The following is a 12,669-nucleotide window of genomic DNA, read 5'->3' as shown; positions in this document are numbered from 1 at the left end:
CTAAAAAGGGAGATAACTTTTTTGAAGGGGTTTCTAGAAAATCAATCTATCATAAAATTTTTAAATATATGAAATTGATGGCTTGTGAATAAGTAGAAAAGGGAAGCCATAATCACCAAGAGGTCACGTGAGTTCTCTGAAGATATCACATCCAAAAAACCAAGATCATCTTGGTTTAAAATAATGAGCTTAAAAATAATTTTCTTTTTCCTCATTACTATCATTTTATACTACCAATTTCCTGGTCCCTTCCATTCACAGTTTTAAGTTTTTTATTCTCAGCGCCCCTCATGTCCTATTCCCTGACATAATTATTTCTAATTTGCACCTTAGCAACTCTCTCAAACCATTCAACTAAGTTCACAATTTATTGTACATAGACTGTTCTTTCCACCTCTGTGCTTTTGCCTACTCCATTTCTTCCACCTAGAATGCTTTTCATTATAACACCTACTTCTCAGGGTTGTTGTGAGGATCAAATAAGATAATAATTGAAAAGTTCTCAGCACAGTGTGTATATAGTAAGTGCTATATAAATGTTAGTTTTTATCATCATCATCATCATCATTGTCATTATTCTTTCCATCTTTCTTTCCATCCCAGTCCATCAAATCCTTCAAAGCCAGACTTTAAAAACCTTACGTATTCTTATAATACTTTCCAGAATATGATGATTATTATCTATTCTTTCTTTCTGAACTTAAAAATTCAAGCTGGAAACTAAATAAACTAGCTATACAGCTTTTGGCATATTACAAGCTGAGTTGTGCTGGGTATTCATGTTTACAAAATTAGCTGAGATGGTGCTGGGGAATTGGAGTAGATCATTGTGACTTCCACCTCTTATGGTATCAGTTCTATGTTGTCAAGTTTGCTTTTCATGGTCTAGGAAAGCAGCCCTCATAAACAAAGTAGTGATTATAAAGATTGAGAGAAGATTGTTTGATCTTAAGGGAATTATTTGAAAGCATTATCCACTTCCCATGCAATTATGTGATTATGAAATATATATATATATATATATATGTATATATATACTTTTTCAGTAGATGGGAATGAGTCACCTAGCATCTTGACTTGGAAACACAGTTGTGAATCAATAGTTAATTGACATATTACTAATGGCACTTGAAAAGAATATTATAATGCTGTTTTAAAAAATTCTTCTCTAATTCAGAATTCTTAGAATTCTAAAGAAAGTGGCACTCACTCTCTTCGAAACCATTCCTGTTTTTGACTTCACACCAAAATTGCCACCTATTCCCTAGTTGGGAGCCTTGCTTTTATTCCTTTCCTATATATCTTAGTCTTTCTCTTCTTCCTCTTCCTTTTCCTCCTCTTTCTTCTCCTCTTTTTCTCCTCCTCTTTTTTCTTCTTCTCCTCTTCTTTTCTTTTTCCTTTTCTCCTTCTTTCTCTTCCTTTTCTCCTCCTCTTTCTTCTTCCCTTCCTCCTCCTCCTCCTCCTTTTCCCTCTCTTCCTTTTTCTTCTTTCTCCTCCTCCCCTTCTCCTTTTTTCCCTCCTCCTCTCTCTCCTTTTTTCCTCCTCTTCCTTCTACTTTTCTTCTTCATCCTCCTCTTCCTACTCTCTTCCTCTTCTTCCTAATTGTTTGTATCCCACAACATCCAGGAGAGTGCACACAAACAGGCCCCTCTATAAATCATTGTGGAATAGAAATGGGAAATTGCCCATGAACTGAACTGTCTCACCATGGCATATGCTGTTTTGAGGAATTCAGCATCTTTCTGGACCTTCCTTCTCAGAGCACTTTTTATAACTAATTCTCTTTTTTGGAACTCAATTTCTCTGGAAAAGAAAAACCAATAGCATGTGTTATAAGCGGAGAGAGTGCTGATTTGAGAGTCATGAGTCTTGGGTTCTAATATATTGGGTTACATTAACTGCCACCTGTATGATATCCATATTAACTTATCAATGATTTGCTTCTGTGTCCTTTTAATATTTTATCTATCCGTCTCTATAGCTATATCCTTTCTCTTTTATTGCAAGTGCATGTGTTCCTATGCACTCTTTTATTCTGGTTCTACTTTCCCTGTTGCTCACATTAATTTGCAGAAATGTTTCTAAATTTCTTTCTATTCCTTATGCTGGCTGATTTTAGTTTGTGGTATTAGTCCTTTATATTGATAATCTAGAATTTATTCAGACATTTCTTTACTCGTCAGGCATTTCATGCATCTCAAGGTTTTTGGAATAATATAATACTAGTATAAATATATTTGAACATGTACTACTTCTTTTCTTCCATTTGTTATATTCCCAATAAAGGCATGTCAGGGACATAGGGTTGTACACCCTAATATTTGTAACTTGACCAGGATATTGCTACATTGCACTCTAAAGACATTCTACTGTTTTGAAATTCTACTTGTAGTAGATGATATAGTGTACCTGGTTCTCCAGAGTGATGCCAAAGTTGAAACTTCATTATTTAGGGTTTCCTTTTCAGTGATTCTGGTAGTTTTACCTCTTTCCTTTAGAAGGAAATCATTTTTGGAAATAGATAATTAAAATATAATTCTAAAGGAAATAAAAGTCAAACCTTTTTTTAAAATTACTAATCTTAGACTATGTACTGATGGTTAATGATCCTTTTATCAGGCAGGAAAGATCTTGTAAGGAGATAATAACCATTTCCTCAATACCCCTCCCGAGGCAAAATCTGTGAAAGTATAGTATGTACTGTGACCCTGCTTCCAAAGATTTTGCTACAGTCTAAGCCAGAAATAATCATCAGTTTTAAGTCATTCAAGCTACAAATACTGTAGAAAGTAAAGAATTTACTTTACAAAGAAGCCAAAGCCATATTAGTCCAAATTTACAAGGATAGAAAGGAAATCCTACTGATATATCAGCAGGAACTTTTAATCTCTGTAACTCAATGTAAATAATTTTTCAAAATTTAAAGAGCAAGTATGGCTCAAAAGATGTGAGAAGAGACTGTTTCAACTCCTTTGCAGAAGTGGATGGTATACAGATGTGGAACATTGCATTTTTAGACTTTTTTCAGTGTGTTGATTGGTTTTGCTGATTTTTTCCCCTTTCTCCTTTTTGTTATTTAAAAATATTATTTCTTATAAGGTATGGGTCATCCCTGGGAGGAGGAGAGGGATGTTGGGAGAAATTCTGATGATTTTATAAAACAAAAGATATCAATAAAAATTATGAAAATTTTTTTTAAAGTTGAGGTGATTTCAATAGTCTGGGCAACTTATGATATAGTTTGAGATATAGTAATGGTGGGTCCCATCAATTTCTAATTCTTTTTTCATTTTTTTCCACTGATATTCCTGACCTTTTGTTCCTCAACAATCTTCTAATTGCTAAATCTGATGGCCTTTTCTCAGTCTTCATAGAACTAGGGTAGTAGTGGTTCATGTGAGTAGAAATAAAGGAATAGATGCCAGAGATGTTACAGAGGCAGAAGTGGCAAGGTTAGTTAACTGATATGATGTAGGGAATGAGGGAGAGGGAAGAGTTGGAGATGACTCTTAGAGAATAGATGGGTGACTGGAAAAAAAGCAGTGTCCTCAATATACATAGGAAAGTTTAGTGAAGTAATAGGTTTTGGGGGAAGATAATGCCTTCCGCTTTGTACATATTGATAACATCAGATACTTAATGAATGCATGTTGACTAATTGAAACTCAGGAGACATGTTCTTCCTGGACTTATAGATTTTGGTGTCTTTGAAATTATCAGAGAGAAATTATCATTCAACCAAATGGAGCTGATGAGATCACCAAGAAAGAAGGTGAAGGGTGAGAAAAAAAGATTACATGAAACAGAATGTGAGAGGACACCCAGATTTAATGAATGGAAGACAGTGATCCAGGATAGAGGAATGAGATGTTGTCAGTCAATAGGAGAAACACCAGGAGAGAACCAAGTAATAAGATGGGAAAGGAATCTCTACATGGAAGAGCTAGAGAGGCAAAGAACTATGAAGATTGAGAAAAGGCCGTCAGATTTAGCAATTATAAGATTGTTGAGGAACAAAAGGTCAAGAATGTCAGTGAAAAAAATGAAAAAAGGATTAGAAATTAAAGGGACCCACCATTACTATATCTCAAACTATATCATAAGGCATTCATCATCAAAATTATTTGGTAGTGGTTAAAGAAAAAAGAAAGGCAGATCAGTGGAATAGACTGGATAATCAAGACCTTAGAACCAAATGAACCCAGAAGTCCAGTATTCAATGAACCTAAGAACATGAATGAATGGGGAAAAGACTTCCTGTTTTGGAAAAATTGTAGGGAAAATAGCAAAACAGTCAGGCAATAATTAGGTTTAGAATAGCATCATACACTATTTAATAATAAGCTCCAGTGGGATAAACAACCTTAAGATAAAAAGGAATATTTAAAAATCATGGAAAATAGAAGGAAGTTTCTTTCAATGATATGAGTAGGGAAGACATTTGCAACAAAATAAAGGATAGAGGTCATCATAAAAGAAAAAGTAGACAATTTTTTAAACTATATTATTACATTAACAAACTTTCTTATGAGCAGAATCAATACAACTTATAACAAGAGCAGAAATTAAGGTGGGAATAATCTTTTGCATTTCATTTTCAGTTAAAGGTCTGCTTTTCAAGATATATAAAGTATTCATACAAATCAATAAGCCTTTGGTCTTTTAAAGTCATTTCCTCCCTTGTAGATGTCATCCAATAACAATATAATTTTTTCCCAAAGAACTACTAAATCTATCAACCACCTCATGAAAAGAGTGCTCCACATCATAAATAGGAAGGGAAATAGATCAAACCAACTGCTTTTTTCACTTCACATCAAGTTGGCAAAAATGATAAGATATGGAAATAGACATGTTGGAAGAACTATGGGAAGATAGGCTAAATGTTAATATGTTGTTGAAGGACCCAAAATGAATCCAACAACTGTAGGAAAAAAATTTGGAATTATTTAAGAAAGGACCTTAAAATGTCTATGCCCTTTTAATCATTAACTTCACTCTGAAAATTATGTACTTCAAGGAGGTAAAAGACAAAAGAAAAAAAAAGGTTCCGTACATACAGCCTCATTTTCCTGGCTAGACACAAGGTAGGTATCTGCCAATTGAATGGAGATTGGCTCAACAAGTAGTGATTTATTAATATAATGTGATATTATGTTTAGCCAGGGAAGAAACATTTATTGTGTGCCAGGCACTGTGATGAGCTCCAGGGATACAAAGAAAGGCAAAAACACAGTTCCTTCCCCTCAAGGAACTATGTTCAATTGGAAAACAACGTATCAAAAATTGTACATAACAGTGTAAGTGGAAAATAATCTCACAAGAAAGGCATTAACCTAGGGTGGCTATGGTTGGCCATGGGTGTGGAAGGAGCACTTTCAAAGGACTACTACAGAAGATGGAACTTGAGCTGAGTCTTACAGGAAGTCAGGAAAGCTAGGAAGTAGACAGGAGAGAGAACATTCTAGGGGTGTTGGGGGGGGGAGGCAGTCAATGAGAAGGCATGGAGTTGGGAAATGGGAGTGTGATGTATGAGGAAGAGCAAGAAACCCAGTGTCTCATTGAATTTTAGAGTACACAGAGGGGAATAAACACAAACAGACTGGGTTGGAAAGGAACCACATGTTGCAGGACTTTAAAAGCCAAACACGGGATTTTATATTTGATCCAGGAGCCTCTAGACTTTATTAAATAGGGCAGAAATATAGTCAGACCTTTGTTTTAGGAATATCACTTTGCAGTTGAAGGTAGGATGGATTGGAATGGGGAGAAATTTGAGGTAAGGAAAGGCTTATACTCTAGGGATGAGGTGAGGAGGGCCTGCACCAAAGTGGTGACTGAGTAGATGGAGAAAAGGGACATATAAGAAAGATGTAGTGAAGGTAGAAATGCCAAGGCTTGGCATGACATTGGATATGTGGGGTAATGATAATTGAACTTCATGGGAGCTAATGTGATCACCAAGAAAACTAGTATAGAGAAAGGACAGAGAATGGGACAGAGCAAAGTTAGTGATAACAACATGGATGTAGATTACAATAAGAACACTGAGATGGACCAGTCAGACAGGGAGGAGAAGAAACAGATGAGAGCAGTGTCATAAAACCTGGGGAAGAAAGACTATCCAAGAAAAGAGAATGCTTGATGGTGTCAAAGGTTGCAGAGAGATCAAGTGGAATAAGATATGAGATAAGGCCATTAGATTTGAAACATAAATTAATGGTAACTTGACAGTGTCATTTCAGTGTTGTAGAAAATGATTCAAAGAATTCAAAGAAACTTGGATAAATCTTTATGAACTGAAGCAGAATGAAATAAGGAGAACAAAGAGAATATTGTAAATAACTAAAATTAATATAAATGAAAACAACACCTAAAGGTTGCCATTCTCTTATTAATTGTATTGAAAAATCCTAGCCCCCAGGAAAACAGAAAATGAAGCATAGTTCTCTCCCCTTGGTAGAGTGGCTGCAGGCTACAAACGCAAAATGTTGCATATTCTGTCAGATGCAGTTATGTTGGCAGGTTTTGCTGAACTGCTTATTTATTTAATTATGCATGTATTTATCTATCTTTTTACTCTAGGGAATTGCTCAGTGGTGATTGCATGGGTGTAAATCTGGAAAAGACTAGACTACAAAGACAAAATGCATCAATACAATTTTATAAAACAAACAAATAAACCCAATGTGATGAGTTTCAAGATATTTACTAGCGTGTTTCAGACTCTTGAACCTAGGAACAGAGATTTGTTTTATAAACAATAGTCATTTTAAATAATGGGGAATAGTGGAACAAATTGAACTTTTATGTCCTTTCTAGGTATTTCATTTAATACCTGGTTTTGAGCTGAATTAAGGAGACCTCTCTTCCTTTCTTCCTCTTTCATTAGGTGTTTGATTAATCCCTTCATGTTTCCAGGTGACTCTCGTCCAATTTGAATCCTAGTCACATAACAGCCCCGTTAAGTTTCATTTCCATAGAATAGTAATAGGAACAAATTTAATAGGTTTCCAAAACTCTCTTTAGACTACAGTAGTATTTAATGATCAAGAGAATGCTAATTCATCACTAAAAATAAGTCAATAAAGTTGATTTGTAAGAAAAGCTCAAGCCATAAAGTTGACTATAAAGGTCTCCATTTATGCCGGGGAGATGTGACTGGGTACTCTGACCAAAGTGTACAAATGGATCCTAAAATTTCATTGTTTGTCAGATAAAATAAGGTCATTCACATCTAACAGCAAAAACCAAAAAGCCAGGGAGCTCCCACTTTTGCTGTTTTCACATAATTTGAATGAAAATTTCCATACAGAAGATAAAAAAGCCAGTTTTGCATCACAACGAATGTAGAAAAATGCACTTACCAGACAATATGTCCCATTTTTTTAAAAGCAGAGTCAATTTGCTCTTTGGTTAATCCTATTAGATTGGTGCCATTGACACTAATGATCTGGTCGAATACTTGGAACCTGAAAGACACAAAGACCACCATCCACATTATTAGTAAAACATTTTCAGAGAATAATACTTCTATGACACAGAATGTCAGGGGTGTGAATACAACCCCTTTACAAACATAAAACACAACCTCTGGACAAATTGCTAGTAGGTTCTGAGGTTCTGAAGTTTGAGATGGTCAAATTCATCACCTTCTAACCAACTTGGGAATCATCTTCCTTGAACTTGTTTGGATTATTCAAAGTATAACAGACACAGAATCAACATTGACTCCATGCTCAGATCCTTTCCAAGTTGGTAGGAAATTTCAGGTGCTTATCTTCTTCTGGTGTTGCTTTTCAGAACCTAGAATCATCTCGCTTCCACTAAAAGGCATCAGAAATAGACTTAGAGAAGGATGTTCAACTGAGAGAAAGCGATATTGAGGAAGCCACACACATAAACATGCCCCCCCCAATGAAATATGGTTATTTTTTTCATTTCATCTTTACTGCATGTCATCTAAATAAAAATGCAAATAGTTTAACCAGAAGCTAGGATCAATTATTCCACTGAAATTTCAAGCCATATAAAAAAAATTGGGGCCTAGATTAGAAGAGAGGATTTAGAAAGAATCTGTTAATTGACAAGCAAGAATAGGCACTTCTGGTGGCACTGAACAGAGTAAATGAATGTCCTAAGACCAAGAAAAAAAGAGAACCATCCTGGGCCTGGCCTCACTCAAGTATCTTAGCCATGTCCTGGTTGAGCACAACTTAAGTCATGTCCTGGTTGAACATAACTGGAGGTGGCAGGCAGGAAGAGGACAGGAATAAGGGTAATACAGAAATGGTTCTGTATGTCAAGGTAAACTGTGATCAAGCAGCTGTCTGACTTAGACTTGGAAGAGAACACTGATATTTTCCTTCAATTTAATATATTAAAGGTTAGAAGTTTCATTCGGAAAAAATTCTGTAAGAAAGAGAGGCAGCTTGGAGTTTGACTTGAGTTCAGAACTGTACCATGAACATGGGCACATACTATCTACTTTCATAGCATATTTATATGGGCCTGATTTCTATGAATACTTGGCAACATGTTGGAATTTCTTAATGTGGTCTTTTCTCAAGTAATTGCTTATTAATTGTTTGTTGGCACTATTTTGTAGGTACAAAGAAGCACTATATCTGGGAAGCCTGGCCTTGAAGTAGGAATTGATTTCTAGCCCCATCAAACCTTAATTATCTGCTCACACTTATTCCCAAGACATAGGGCTACCTATTCTACCTTCTCAACCAACTCAAAGGACTGGGATACTGTATGTGGATGTATCAGGTAGGTTCTGTGAAGCCATTAAAGGCCTTCCAGATGAAGTGGAAGGGCTAGGATGATATAGAAGCCTTGGCTGTTTTTGCTATAGGGTCTGTTCAGTTTCAATGCTTGTTTGGCCAGGAAAGTATTATTAGAGGTGACTTTGGGAAGAAGAATTTATAGAGATATTTCCATGACCTTATAAATTTTTTTCTTTTTCTTTTTTGCCCAGAATCTGTGCATGCTTACTAAAATGGTCCAGTTCAAAACATTCCCAAGTTTCCCCTACAAAGCTAAGTCATATAGAGCTATGAGGTCAACTTCAAGCTCACTTTCCAGATTTATGTGCTGCTCCTTCTTTGACAATTTCCATGATAAAGACAAGTGGTTCCCTCTCATCCTTGTCTGCTGGATCATAGAAGAGACGAATAAGGATTCCGAGTCCCCTTTCATCTAGAAGCACAAAAACTTCAAGTAATGTCTCAAAGTATTTCAAGCAGTGCCAAGATATCAAGACACACATTTAGATCAGCCAAGTGGAAATTTCCCAGCTTGTGAAGAGTTTGAGTTCTACAACTTCATTGGGAAGTTAGCCATTTGTAACTCAGAATGTACTTCTCCCATAGCATTAAACTCAATCCCACAAACCTTTATTAGGTACCCACTCTATCTTGGGCTCAAAAAGATGCAAGGATGAATCAAGACATGGAGTTGGGCTTAAGGAGTCTACAATCTATTAGAAACATATTATCCATAATGGCTTCCAGGTTGGTCTACTGAAGTCTGTTTAACTGGAATTGTAGCTGATCTAAAGTATGCAGAATTGTCTCTGACAATGAGTTCCTAGGGCAAGGAAAAGTTGAAAATGAGAGCTTTGAATTTGGTCCAGTCTGCAGTAGGCAGCCACTGTTCCTGTGTCTGCTTTGGGGAAGGATTCTACTGGGCAGAGGAGTGAGGTGATCACTGGATGTTTCTGTGGAGGCAGTATGGAAGACCCAAGTTGTAGACTCATTTTAAATTATACCTTATTATATTATTATAACTTATTTTATATTACAACTTAGTATTATAACTGTGAGGTTAAATGACTTGACCGGGGTCACACATGTGTAAATATCTGAGGAGGAACTTGAACCCAGGTCTAGAAGCCTGCTTTTTATCCATTACACCAGGGCTAACCCTCATGTAAAATAAGAATTTATAAATTTCATAACTTACCTTTTTCAATTTGAAAAGAAAATAAATCCAATTTATTGACTCTTTGCATTCTTTGCCTCCTCCTGATTAAATCTTGTTGCACAGGGCAATCCCAGACCTTGCTTGAATGGGAAATCAAAACATTTTTTAAAAGACTAAATTTACAACTAAATTTACATTATAGATAAAATTATGAACATTCATTAATCCTACTTAGGAAAAATTCTCATTTTCATGATCAAGAATTCATTAAAAAAAATCTTTTTGTCATAGGAGACTCAGCCCTCCTCTCTCCAAAAGTAATTCTTACTTCTCAATGTGCCTCATGTATCCAAATAGACTTTCCAACCTTTATTATATTTGTGATTTTAAAATAGCCATTGGGTTTGGTGAAGGGAGATTAAGTCCCAAGGAATTTATAATATTGATATATCATATAATGTTTATAGCAAGTAAATGATAAAGGCACACTGAATTTGCTTATCTCTAACGTAAGGTTGGCCTATCCATTATATATACACACCAGACTCTAAGCACTCTTCTGCTTATCACCACTCTCCCTTTTCCAATTTCTTCCTGGAAATAATCTTCTAATTAATTGCCAAAGAAAGATACTGATTGGCTCCTGTCTGCTGTGAAATTGGAGGTGGAAAACTAATCAGGCAGATCTGAGCAAAGTCTCATAACTTCCAGTGAAACACCTATTCCCCCTTCAGTTTCCCTCAGTTGCCCAGATGAATTGGAAGGATCGTGGGTGCTAGGAGACCTGGATTGAACAATACCACAAGTTCGGGGGAACAGCCTGGACCATCATGGACACTCCTGGAGATTATCATAACCTAAGCTCATAGACATTCATCTGAGCCCATAGACTTTGTTAGGGACCTCAAATCAGGCTTTTCTCGGCTTTTGTTGACTGAAGTTCTGTTGGTATCTCTGTGAGATAGTGAATGGAGAAGGTGGGGCTGGAGGGGCCTCAGACTTGGACAGTCTCAGGGTGCACACCTGTGGATGCCTGAGGGCAGATGCCCCAGGCCAGTCTGATGGGAGTCTCCTTTTGGGAACTCAGTCTGGTAGCCGAGGCAGCGAGGACAGATGGACACTCCCTGGTAGCCGGGGCAGTAAGGGAGGAGAGACTGATGGACGCTTCCTGCCGCCGCGGCTGCCAAATGATGAATACAATTGGAGTGACGGAGGCGAGATCTAGCAGCGTGGTAGGGCGTGGTAGAGCGTGGGGAGGGGATGGAGTACGGGTGGAGGGGGGAGGATGGGGGGGATGGAGGGGCCGGTGTTGCAAACGGGTCTGGAGGCGATGGGGTGGAGAGGTAGAGGAAGCAGGTGACTGGCTACCTCACCACCTAGGGCTCCTCCACGGGGGCTGTTTTCAGCCTCAACTAACTTTCTTTCCATTCTCTGAATTCTGCCCTCCAGTTCACAAGCAGGTTTGCTCACGTCGTTGTACCAAATCTGCTAAGCCTCTTTCTTCTTCATTATTATACCTCTTGATTCTCCTCTTCCTCCTAATTATTATGATTGTCCTTCTCTTCCAGGCTTCATGTCTCTCCTGTTGTTAACCCAAGATCTTCCTTTCATCTCCATCTCTTTTCTTTATTCTTCTGCTCTGCTTCTCGCTGATCTGCGTATCCCTCAGGCCCTACTTCATGAGTCCTAGTCTTCTTTTTTCTCCAGTTCCCCCTGGAACAGCTCATTCTGCCTCCTCTTCTTGGATTTCTGATTCTCCTCAATACTATTCACTTCAAAGTGCTCCTGGCCAAATGCAGTCTCTGTCCTGCTTCACAATTCCGAAATCATTCAATCACCCTCACGATGTCTTCTCCTTCAGCACAAACCCAACAGCTCCTTCTTTTCCATTCTGATGGAGTAGCAGAAGCTATCACCCTTTTCCCCATTCTCCTCAGCCCCTCTGCCTTTACAATACTAAATCGCAGGGTATGTGATTGAACTCTCCACAAGTGAAAAGGAACTCACAAAGAGTTTGACAGCAAACTATTTAACAACCAGAAAATAAATGGCCAGTAAGTAAAGCAAGCACATACCTAGTGTCCCAAACCGTCTCAAAGTTGCAATAAAATGGAGATTGATCAGACACCAAAATTTGAATTCTCACCAAACTCACCAAAAGCACTACAAATCAATCCAACCCATTTGCCAATCCACCCCCATGAAGCACACCATAAGGGAAATTTTATTGCTCAGTGATGCCTCCTAGCAACAATGTCTTCTCTGTTACTATGGAAATAAAGAATAACATAAATACTTTATGATGTGGTCAGCCCCAGCAGAAAGAGCAGCAATGGCAACAAATTGTGGTGACCTCTGGCTCTGTGGCTCAGTGAGGGGAGAGGCTGATCTTAGACCATGAGTTGAATTGAGCTCTTTTGATCCTCCCAGGACCCCAAGTACATTACCCAACAGTCACAAACTGAGGCAATATATGCTGTCATTCTATCCTTGGCATCGAGGCCTGATCTTACTTCAGTTACCTGATACTTTCCATTCTGTAGCTGCCTAACAGCCTTTTCCCTTAAGTGTCCATACAATGTATATATTCCACCTCTCTCGCTCATTGACTGCATTTGTACACAAAGCTCCTCCCCTTCTTCATCTGGTCCCCTTTGTCTCAGTTTGCACTTATCCCACTTCATTAGATGAGATAACCCCAGTACACACCAAAGATTTGCAGTCTCTGTATCAATATTC

The sequence above is a fragment of the Vombatus ursinus genome, unplaced genomic scaffold (assembly GCF_900497805.2).
Source record: "Vombatus ursinus unplaced genomic scaffold, bare-nosed wombat genome assembly UNPS02014779.1, whole genome shotgun sequence".
In the NCBI taxonomy this organism is placed as follows: Eukaryota; Metazoa; Chordata; class Mammalia; order Diprotodontia; family Vombatidae; genus Vombatus; species Vombatus ursinus.
Note: the sequence above shows the minus strand (reverse complement) of the source record.